The sequence below is a fragment of the Chiloscyllium plagiosum genome, unplaced genomic scaffold, assembly GCF_037043375.1.
Source record: "Chiloscyllium plagiosum isolate Xiang-an unplaced genomic scaffold, Cpla_swu_hap1 HiC_scaffold_51, whole genome shotgun sequence".
In the NCBI taxonomy this organism is placed as follows: domain Eukaryota; kingdom Metazoa; phylum Chordata; class Chondrichthyes; order Orectolobiformes; family Hemiscylliidae; genus Chiloscyllium; species Chiloscyllium plagiosum.
This window is the reverse complement of record NW_028270189.1, coordinates 30223626-30234365: the sequence shown is the minus strand read 5'-3', so window position 1 is coordinate 30234365 and position 10740 is coordinate 30223626. Positions and strand designations below refer to the sequence as shown.

Genomic DNA, 10740 nt, shown 5'->3' with positions numbered 1-10740 from the left:
TGGGTAGTCAGGGCTAACCCATTAGCACTGACATTGAGCCTTGCACCAACAGCATCAAACCCACTTCTTGCCTCACGTCTCCTGGTCATCTTTGACTTTCAGTTTATCCTACTCCCCCTTCGAAACTTCTCACTTGTTCCCGAATACTTTCGGGTTTCCTCTTCGAAAGTGCAGCCGTTTGAAACAAATTTCTGGAGTATGCACGTCACTCTTTGGGATCAGCTTCACTGCCCATCCATAATTACTCCAGAGCTTGAGATGATAAGTTACTTGACAGAATCGTGGAAGTACTCAGCACAGAGATGCATCCGTGATGTCGCGAGGGAGGGAGTTCCGAGAATTAAAACAAACGACATTGAAGGAACAGTGAGATAGTTTCAGCTGAGAAAGGCGAGATCCTTAGAGGCGATTTGCGGTGAGAGGTGTCTCGTGTATCTGCCACAATGATCCTTCCAGTTGGATGCGATCAATCACTGGATTGATTCTGGCAGATCCGCGTCTGTGCTCTGTGTGGAAGCAGGAAATAGTTTTCATTCAGATAAACCAAAAAAGAGAAATAAATCTTTATTTCCTGAATGCGAATTGGATCCAAGTCTGTGCGATTCAAACTCAGACTCTGAAGCAGGGACTCCACTGATGCTGACAATAACCCTTGACCTAACCTGTCCAAACTTTTGTGCCTATTTTCTTTCTCCCCACATTTTGAAGCACCAGTCCTTGCCGTGAGTGGTGAAGGAGCTAACTACTCCCTCGCAGAAACACATTTGGGGCCAGAGACCCATATATCTGTCCCGCAGCGGGTATGACTTTGCTCCGAACAGACCGGGTTTGCTGTGTGGGACTGAAACTGTGTTCAATCACACACAGACGCGGTGTATCAGCTGTGGATGTGGAGAAGGTTGGGGCGGATTCAGACCCATTCTGGGAAATAGACTGGATCCGGAATTCAGGGGAGCTTAGTGTCACAGACAGAAGGCTGGAGAATTGGGTTGGGAACAGAAGATGGGAGTGAGTTCCTGGATCAACCAGCTCTCTGTTCTGTGGGCGTTTGAATTCCCCGTTCGACCAGATCACATCTCAGCCACGCGAAAACCTCACTATCCTGCCCCACCCCACTCCTGTTACTGACAATAAACTGTTCATTACGTAAACCCACGTGCACGCAACACCATCATTTTCCGAGTGAATTGGGAAAAGTTTAGGGAAAGTTCCGTTCGGTTTCATTCAGAGCATTCTAAATCAGTTACTTTTGTTTCAGCACGATTTGACATGGAGCCGTCACTCTCAATCCCCCGAGCATGTGGCCATTTGCATTCCACAGCTCTGGATATTTTGGTTGGTGCATGGTTGGAATGGAACCTCACGTTTTGAAAGGGACATTGTTTATCGTATATTCGGCTGAACTGATAAACGTGTCTCTGGCACCTCTGGTACAGTGGAAACAATTTTCACTCAGAAACCAACACATGATCAATAGCAGTGGTAACAATGTGTCAACAAAATCTGCAACAGCGAGCGAATGCGCTCTTGTGTGGGGTTGCAACATTGCAAATTGAATGGAGAGCTGTGAACCTATTAACAGATAAAAGTGCCCCTACATGAAACTGCATTTGCCAAGACTTCTCCACTCACTCATTCTATCGATACCTGTTTGCAAAATTCCACATCCTTACCACAATATGCTCACCCACCTGTTGTGTACCGCAGCATTTCACTCTGCCACTTCCTCCAAGTCATTCGGTCAGATAAAACATTAAATCCGATGACGAACCAGTCTGGATTTCACTAAATATATCTTTCCAACTTGAAAACTGCTCATTATTCTTGATTCGGTGATTTCTGTTAAATAGACAATGGACAGACAATGCTGCTTTATGACCCAACACCGAGAACTCCTTTATTGTGCAACGGACTTTTATATAGCCCCTTATTGATTGCTTGCTAAAATTCAAATGAGCTTTACTGAGCATCGTCCTTCACCAAGTCTGCAGGTCATGCTACCAAAGAAATCTCTTAGATTGTCATCGTGTGTTTTTCCTTTCAAAAATGATGTTGACTCAGTTTGACTGTAATCGTCTCTTCTAAACTTTCTGCTTTTCTTAATTTGCAATGGTGGTTCACATTTTCGAAATGACAACAAAGACATTCGAGCAGATGGAAGCAATTTAACCCATCAAGTCAGCGACAAGTTTCAATGAGATCACGGCTGATTTGGTTAATCCTCAAATCCCCTTTCGGCCTCATCTCTGTGGCCCTCGATTCCCGAAGTGACCAAATGCCTGTCTTTCTCAGCCTTGCATGTATGCAGCCTTGACAACACTCTGTTGCAAACAACTTCACAGATTTGCTACCCTCTGAAAGAGAAAATATCCTCCACACCGAAGTATTACGTAATTGGTCCCTTCCGCTGTGAGGAAGCCTTCTGGTGCCACATTATCCCAGGTGTATATCAGAGCAGAAAAAACCCTCAAGGTCGGTCTGCACTGTCCAGTGCCAGCTCTTAGTGTTTGCAGCATTGTCTTTTTTGACTTTTGAATGAACAAATAGACCTGAATCTTCTTCAAAAACACTTCAGTGACTGTAATTTCGCTGGCAGTGTCGTGCGCTAGAAAGTCGAGTGTTTGATCACAAATACATCACTCGAAAAATGTTACCTCTGTTTCTCTTTCCACAGTTACCGCTGCACCCGTCGGTTTTCTACAGCATTCTGTGAATTTACTGTGCACAAGTGCTGCATTTCATTAAATTCCTTCAATCACAGTCCTCTGGACACTGACCCTGTTCAGTGACAATACTTCCTCCTGATCGTCAATGTGCCAATCCCCACCGCTCCCTCCCCCATCAAGATAAACAGCTGCATAACATCTTCAGTTAACTCTCTTGGCTCCAAAGAAAACCTCGGGAATCTCTCCAAATGCCAGGAAATCTCGACCCTGGACATGGTGCAAGGCAGAGGAGTGTTAAAGAGATTTTGGGAAAATATCAATTGGTAGGTGGAAAAAAATGTAAAAGAGGCAAAGCATATAACCCAGTCTCCAACATTGTGAATTTTCAGAAACTCTGTGAGAAGTGAAATTCAAGGAGAATGAAGAAGGGTGAACTGCCCAAATGAGCAGAGACAGTCAAGACCACTACCCCTTCTTTAAGAGGACAGACCATTAACTTTGATGATTCTCGTTCCCCTACATGACAAATACAAACCTCATCGAGACTCCGGGACAATGAAAAAACTCGGGACTGCACAAGGGACAAGAAGGCTTGAAGGGAGGTGGCCCCAGTTGGAGTAGAGTTGGTGCTCAGTGACATGGGTGTGTCTGTCGTGGATGGGATAAGACTGCTCCATAATGAATGTTCCAGACTTTATTTTGGAAAAAACAAAACTGATAAGAGGACACTTCTCGGTCTGGGAAGGACAGACTGAAATCCGTCACAACCTGCTTTAGATGTTCGGGCAAGGTTTTAGGTTGGAAGTTTCAGCGTATTAGACCGTTAAATGAAAGGCTGGTGGTTCAAGACCTCCAAAGGCGACAGCGATCGTTGTTGTTAAAGCATCTGTTTTCTCTGCTGCAGGGTTTCTTGTTTCCAATGGGGGCAGGAAAATGTTCCTCAAACGGAAAATTTCCGTGTGAAGAACCACAAAGAACTTTCTGCAATGGTTTAAAAGTTAATGTAATGAACTGTGGTCTCTGAGCATCTGAAACAAAATCAGAAACTGCTGACAAAACTATCTGGTTTGGCAGTACCTGTGGGAGATTATTGAATTCTGATGAAGTTGTTAAATATTGTCCACGATTCTCTCTGCATGGATGCTGCCAGACCTGCTGAGTTTTGTCGTGGAAAAAGTCTGGAGAATCACCAGGAGACGTAGAGTGTTCTTCAATAGGTCGGTCTGTTATTTGCAAATGAAAAACCGGGACACCGAGAAAGCAGATTCTCGAATGCTCTCGAACTTCATTGTCCATGGTTTTTTATACATTTTTCCCATGCTTTGTTTGCTTATCAGCATGTCCAAATATATTAATCAAAGGACCTCACACTCGCTACACAATAAACCAGTGATGTTAGTTCCCATCATTTGTTTAATTGTTCATTCTACTTAACGTTATTCTCATGTGACGGTTAGATATTTAATGTCAGCTTTCGCAACAATGGTCTTTCATTCCAGACCCTACTTCATATTTTCCCGATGCCATAATTTGTTATTTATTGTCAATAATCTCAATCAGGCTGACTCTATTAACTATTAATTTGATACTTAATGTCATGTCCCAAATATTTATGTTCCCATTCGAGTTATAATGATACTTAACAGGAAGCCTAACTTTACTAACTGTCATCTAATCTCACCAACGAGACCTTTCAGCGTCAACCTTTCTTTGCTAATTGGTGTGAGAGAATTCCACTATTCTTAACTCATCCTGTATTCTACAGACCCCTTGCAACAGATCGCCAGTGGGGTTCATGCTTTAAGCCTTCCCTTGCTTTCATGCTTTAAACCTTTCCTTACTTTCATGCTCTTTATTTTCCATAGTAACATTTTGTCATTCTGACCAATGGCAGTTAGTCCTGGCACTGGATATACTGACGGTGAAGGGTCAGTGATCAGAGCGGACTGTCCCTGTAGTTCTGCTCCCGACTCTCCACCTCCCACTCTGTTAGTAACCTCTCAGTCTCCTGGGAATTGCATTGTTCCCAATTTTGCCGGATTCCAGGCCTTTAACCTTGGCTGAGCAGACAGTCGATGGTCTGAGGAATATCATTCCCAAACGTCTCATGTCCGAGGTAATAACAATTAATAACGATGTCTGTGCATCCTCCTCTAATCTGTGAAAATCATTGTTGCGCACTGTAGGAACATTTATTGACCGAAATTAAGGAGGTTTTGAACCAGATCAAACTCCTATTAATTAAGAAGATGGTCTAGATCCCTTTTTCTTTTCTACTGAAGGCAAATGTACGGCAATGCAATTCAATTGGTGAAACTTCCAGGCTTGAACCGAAACACAATTTACTTCACACTATCGTTGTAACACAAACAAAAAACAAAGTGTGGACTAACCCAACTCTATTGGAAAACTGAACGAAATGAAACATCATTTAACTACGAAACAGTCAATGTTCGAATATAGTAACATTGCATAAACCATACAAAACTGGACTTCCTGCTACCGGAATGATATTGTGAAACGTGAACGGATGAGGAAAGGTTATAATGTGATGTTTGTAATTCTTAAGCTTCCAAATGGTTTTGAGGTGCGAATGTATTTTAACCTTGAAGAAATTTGACGCATTTAAACCTCCTTCCTGTCCACGATAGAGGCTATTGAATCTGTTCCGAATTTCCAGCGGCTTCTGTAATTATTTAAGGTTTCTGACGATAGCAATCTCTCACTTTTCCAACAAAACAAAACGAACCTTATGTTGCGAACAATATTCAAATAAGCAATGGGCAGCAGAGAAGAAAGCTTTCGAGCAACGCTGCCCGGATTGTCATGGCAATTAACAGGAACCATCACCATGAAAACCCTAAAGCAACCTGACAAATCTATTTCGCCACAGAATGCAACGTTGGTGCTCAAGACTTTTCCTTACAAAACCACAGGAAAAGCCACGACACTGCGATGGCCGGGAATCGAACCCAGATCAACTGCTTGGAAGGCAGCTATGCTCACCACTACACCACCACCGCGCTAGCAAATAAACTGTCCCTTTTCCCAAACGGACATAACAAGGCCGCAATCGTCACCAACTGAACTGGGGATGAATGCAAAACAAGCAATTGTTTGTAAAACGTCAACAGGTCTGAAAACATCAGAATCAGAAGCTTTCAGCCCTTAAGAACAATCACTGGATCCAAAAGGTTCACTCCCCACAAATGCTGCCGGACCTGATGAGTTTCCCAGCACTTTTTGTGCTGTCTCTCAGATCTGCAACATCTGCAGTTCTTTGTCAGATAGAAAGCAAACGTTGACCCATTGAAGGGGATATTTGATCAGGTGATTGTCCTCTTCATCCACAGATATAGATGGGATGGAATATAGGATCATAAAATTCTTACAGTGTAGAAACAGGCTATTCGGCTCATCATGCATCCCACCAAGTCTCACCCTCGACGCTATTCCTGTAACCCCGCATTTCTCATGGCTAACCATATAACCAACACTCACCTGGACACTATTGACTATTGAGCGTTGCAAATCCACCCTGACCTGCGCATCTTTGGACTGTGCGAGTAAACTGGAGCACCCGGAGGAAACTCACGCAGACACGGGGAGAATGTGCACACTCCACGCACACAGTCTTCAATCAGACAGGGATCTGGGTAATTGGAGAGGTTTCAACAGGGAGTGCAGACTGTTGTGTGAATGATGGGCCGAAAGCCTGATCTCAGTGCTGTAAAGGCTCTACAGTAACATGATTCCCTACATCCAGCATTCAACACAGTTTGCATTTTGTTTTAATCCGTCCTGTTATTGACATTATTCCGAGTGAAATGTACAGAGAGAGGTTGTTTGCGCATTCACACAGATCTGTGTTTTGATGGGTCAGGAGCAACATACAAAACAACAACTGGCGGAGGGAGAATTGAATTCCCCTTCCGAATCTGCTGAGGACATGCAGGACCAGGATCTTCTCTATCACAACTCACTCACCACCCAACGCCTTGAGGAAAAACCCCTGATCTTCCGCCTCTGGAACCTCCAGATATCGTGTGTGTGTGTGTTTTGTGTCTGTCGCTGTGTGTGTGTAACAGCCGGAAATACGTACAGAGACTCAGACACAATCACATATGCAGAGAGATGTGCAAAGACCCATACAGACAGAAGCACACATATCGACTTAAAGAGACACACGTGCACATACAGTCACACAGACATACACACACAAGCGCACAGATGTTGATGGAGACAGCAAAAGTGATACTATTAGAATTTCTTTCCTAAAACTAAATGAGAAATTAATAGATGTTTGGATTGTTTGACTTTACAGGAAATTTGTCCATAATTTTGACGGGACAGCTGCGCCTTTAACATGTTTTTGAACGAAATAAGAGAAAGGTGGTTTAGTTAGTAGAGTGCGAGGTTAATGTTGAACGGATGAAAGCAATTTGAATTGATGAACCTATTTTACCATCCCTGCGTTTTCCAGTCTTTTCAAAATGGCCGCTGATGCTTCTGAATTGGGTTTAAGTGCTTTCTTGTTCCAGGATGATAAAATAGGAATTAAGAACCTGGAGGATATTTCTATTAGAATCAATACCGATCATTGGAAAAGTCCTCTTCCATAGGAAAGGGGACTTTGGGATTGCTGTTAGATTTTCAGCACTTCGAAGACCACCCAACAAAAAACAATGAAATACAAAATTAAACAGATTGTAATCCACTGTCCTTCTTTAAAAGTTTCAAATTAACAATGCATGGTGCCGTTTGTTGTAACCATTTTATTATACACATCACCAGAAAACCGAATGTGAATTCAGATATATTGTCCTAAAATACAAATGGTAAAATACGTAAAAGCTTTAAGAAATGCGAAGGTTGCATAACATTGCAAGAAGGGAGAAATAATAAATAGACTGTACTTTTTATAAAAAATGTGCATCATGTATTTTGCAAGGAAATGCGTTTTTGAAATGGCATTTTAGTTTTCTCAGGGCGAATACATATAAAAACATATTTTAAAAAAAGAATTGAGTGTAATTGCGGACTAAAATGTGAAAAGAGCGACCTTACAAACAGATCGAAAGTGGAAGATAGCTGCAAGATTTGACAGCAATTTACCTGATAGTGACCCAATAATTAAAGTGTGATTGGAGATGAACGGAGTTATACACAGATGCAGCCTTTGTTTGTGACAAGGAGCTCATTGATAATTGGCCACTAGTTCACCACTGACAAAGGCTGTCAGCTACCAGCAACGATGTGATTGGTTCTCAGGCAACTAAACAGCTTGGGACTCTGAACAAGATACAGGGAAGTATTCAACTGCTCAGGAGCTCTCTCTGTTCGCGGCAGTGATAGGTGCTTTAATCCTGAAGAAACCTGGTTTATTTTTGTTTTAGCTGTTCCTATGAGCTCTGCCTTTTAATGAGTGTGTTAGAGACTGTTTGTAAGTATTAACCAGTCCTTCTGCATGGTGTAACTCAATGACAGCTTCCAAGATGCACTGTACAAATTTACCAAGGCTCTAAAGACATGACAACGAAGAAATGGAAGGGCAGGGGAAGCAGATGAATTGGAGGGTTATGACTTGGAGCCAGTGATCAAACCTAGTTAAATGAAGAGTAGATGAAGAGAAATGAAGAGTAGAGTACATAACGTCAGGAGGTATGGGATACAGTGGGATTTGGCGATCTGGATTCAGAATTGGCTGGCTGACAGAAGGCAGAATGTGCTTGTAGATGGAAAATATTCTGCCTGGAGGAAAGTGTTGATTGGAGTCCCGCAGGTCTCTGTTCTTGGACCTCTGCTCTTTGTAGTTCTTATAAATGACTTGGATGAGGAGGTTGAAGAGTGGGTTAGTAAGTTTGCAGATGGCACTAAGGTTGCAGGTATTGTCGACGGTATAAACGGCTACTTCAGGCTGCAGCACGACATAGATAGGATGCAGATCTGTGCATGGCAGATGGAGGTCAACCTGGATAAACGCGAAGTGATGCATTTTGGAAGGAGGAACACGAATGCTGAATATAAGATTAAAGACAGGATCCTTGGCAGTGTGGAGGAACAGAGGGATCTGTGTATGCAAGTACATAGATCCCCCAAAGTTGCCACACAAGTGGATAGAGTTATTAAGAAAGCATATGGAGTATTGGCTTTCAAGAAGGAGGATTGAGGTTAAGAGCTGCGAGGTTTTGCTGCAGCTCTACAAAACCCTGGTGAAACCACTCTTTGAATATTGTGTCTACTTCTGGTCGCCCTACTATAGGAAAATGCCGAGGCTTCGGAGAAAGCGCAAATAAGGTTTACCAGGATGCTTCCTGGACTGGAGGGCTTGCCTTATGAAGAAAGTTGGAATAAGCTCGGACTTTTCTCTCTGGAGAGAAGGAGGAAGAGAGGAGACCTGATCGAGGTATAGAAAATAATGTGTGGAATAGGTACAATCAATAGGAAGAGACTTTTCCCCCGGGCAGGATTGACTGGTATGAGAAGTCATAGTTTGAAGATATTAGGAGGAAGGTTTAAAGGAGATGTCAGAGGTAGGTTCTTTACGCAGAGAGTTGTGAATACATTGAATCGGTTGCCAGCTGTGATCATGGAAGTAGAATCATTGGGGACATTGGTGCGACTCCTGGACATGCACATGGATAGCAGTGAGTTGAGCGGTGCGTAGGTTAAGTTACTATATTTGACATTAGGATTAAATCTCGTGGGCCAAAGGGCCTGTTCTGTGCTGTACTTTTCTATGTTCTATGTTCTATGAGTGCATACACTTGGTATATCTAAACGTAAGGTGTCAACCTGGTGAAGCTACGACACAGAAATAGTTGCATGCCAGAAACCATAAGAAGCAACGGATAGACAAGGCTAATTGACTTTATCACTCACGGATCAGACATAATATCTGCAGTCCTGCCAGCTCCCATCATAAATGATGCGGGACAATATAATAAATCATTTCTTTCACATGAACGACGAGGCTGAGGGATACGAAATAGATCCTTTCGAAATTATGACAGTCATGGAAGTAATGGCTAATGGAAGTCTTTTACACAGACCACAGGCGACATAGGTTTAAAGTGTTATCGAGCAGACCAGACCCAGATGTATGGTATGCAGATTGATTTTGCTTGTTTTATGATAGTCATACATTCTGAGAAAGAGTGAAGAATATTGTGTTGCATTCTCTCCAGTACAAATCATACCTTACATAAGGACATCAGTTTAATATAGTTTCACAGCTTTTGACCAGGTGCAGAAAAGGATCAACTCTATATATGACAGGTCCATTCATAAGTTTGATAACAGCACGGAAGAAAGTGTTCCTGAATCCATTGGTGCGTATTTTCAAACATGTGCATCTTCTGTCCGATGGAAGAGGTTGGGAAAGATCATTGCGGTGGTAGGAGGGGCCTTTGATTGTGTTGGCTGCATTCCTGAAGCAGTGGGAATTCAAGACTGAGTCAATGGAAGGAAATATGATTTGCCTGATGGATTGGGTTAGGTACACGCATCTCTGCAATTTCTTGCAGTACAGCCAGAGCAGTTACCATACGAAGCGTCAGAATATAATGTTTTCTGCAGTGCAATATTAAAATTGATCAGAGTCATTACCAAAACGCTAAATTTTCTTCCCCGTCTGAGGTGGTAGATGCATTGATGCGCTTTCTTGGCTGTAGAGTTGACATGGATAGACTGATTGTTTGTGATATTTATTACTCGGAACTTGAAGCTGTCCATCACCTCCAATTCAGCACCAATAACAGAGACCAGTGTGTGTCCTTCAGTCCAATTCCTGAAATCAATGGCCAGTTCCCTTGTTTTGCTGACATTGAGGGAAGGACTGTTGTCTTTACACCATGTCACTAAGCTCTATTTCCTGTAGGAGAAAGTGAGGACTGCAGATGCTGGAGATCAGAGCTGAAAAATGTGTTGCTGGAAAAGCGCAGCAGGCCAGACAGCATCCAAGGAGCAGGAGAATCGACGTTTTGAGCATGAGGCCTTCTTCATGAATGAGGAAGGTGTGCCAAGCAGGCTAAGATAAAAGGTAGGGAGGAGGGACTTGGGGGAGGGGCGTTGG

The 10740-nt window shown here is 42.8% G+C and overlaps 1 non-coding gene across 1 annotated transcript; it reads right to left on the bottom strand.

The window, feature by feature from the left end:
• Positions 1–5617: 5617 nt before the first annotated feature.
• trnag-ucc (transfer RNA glycine (anticodon UCC)) lies at positions 5618–5689 on the bottom strand. Its single transcript has one exon. It is a non-coding gene; the product is annotated as a tRNA-Gly (tRNA).
• Between the last annotated feature and the right edge of the window lie 5051 nt (positions 5690–10740).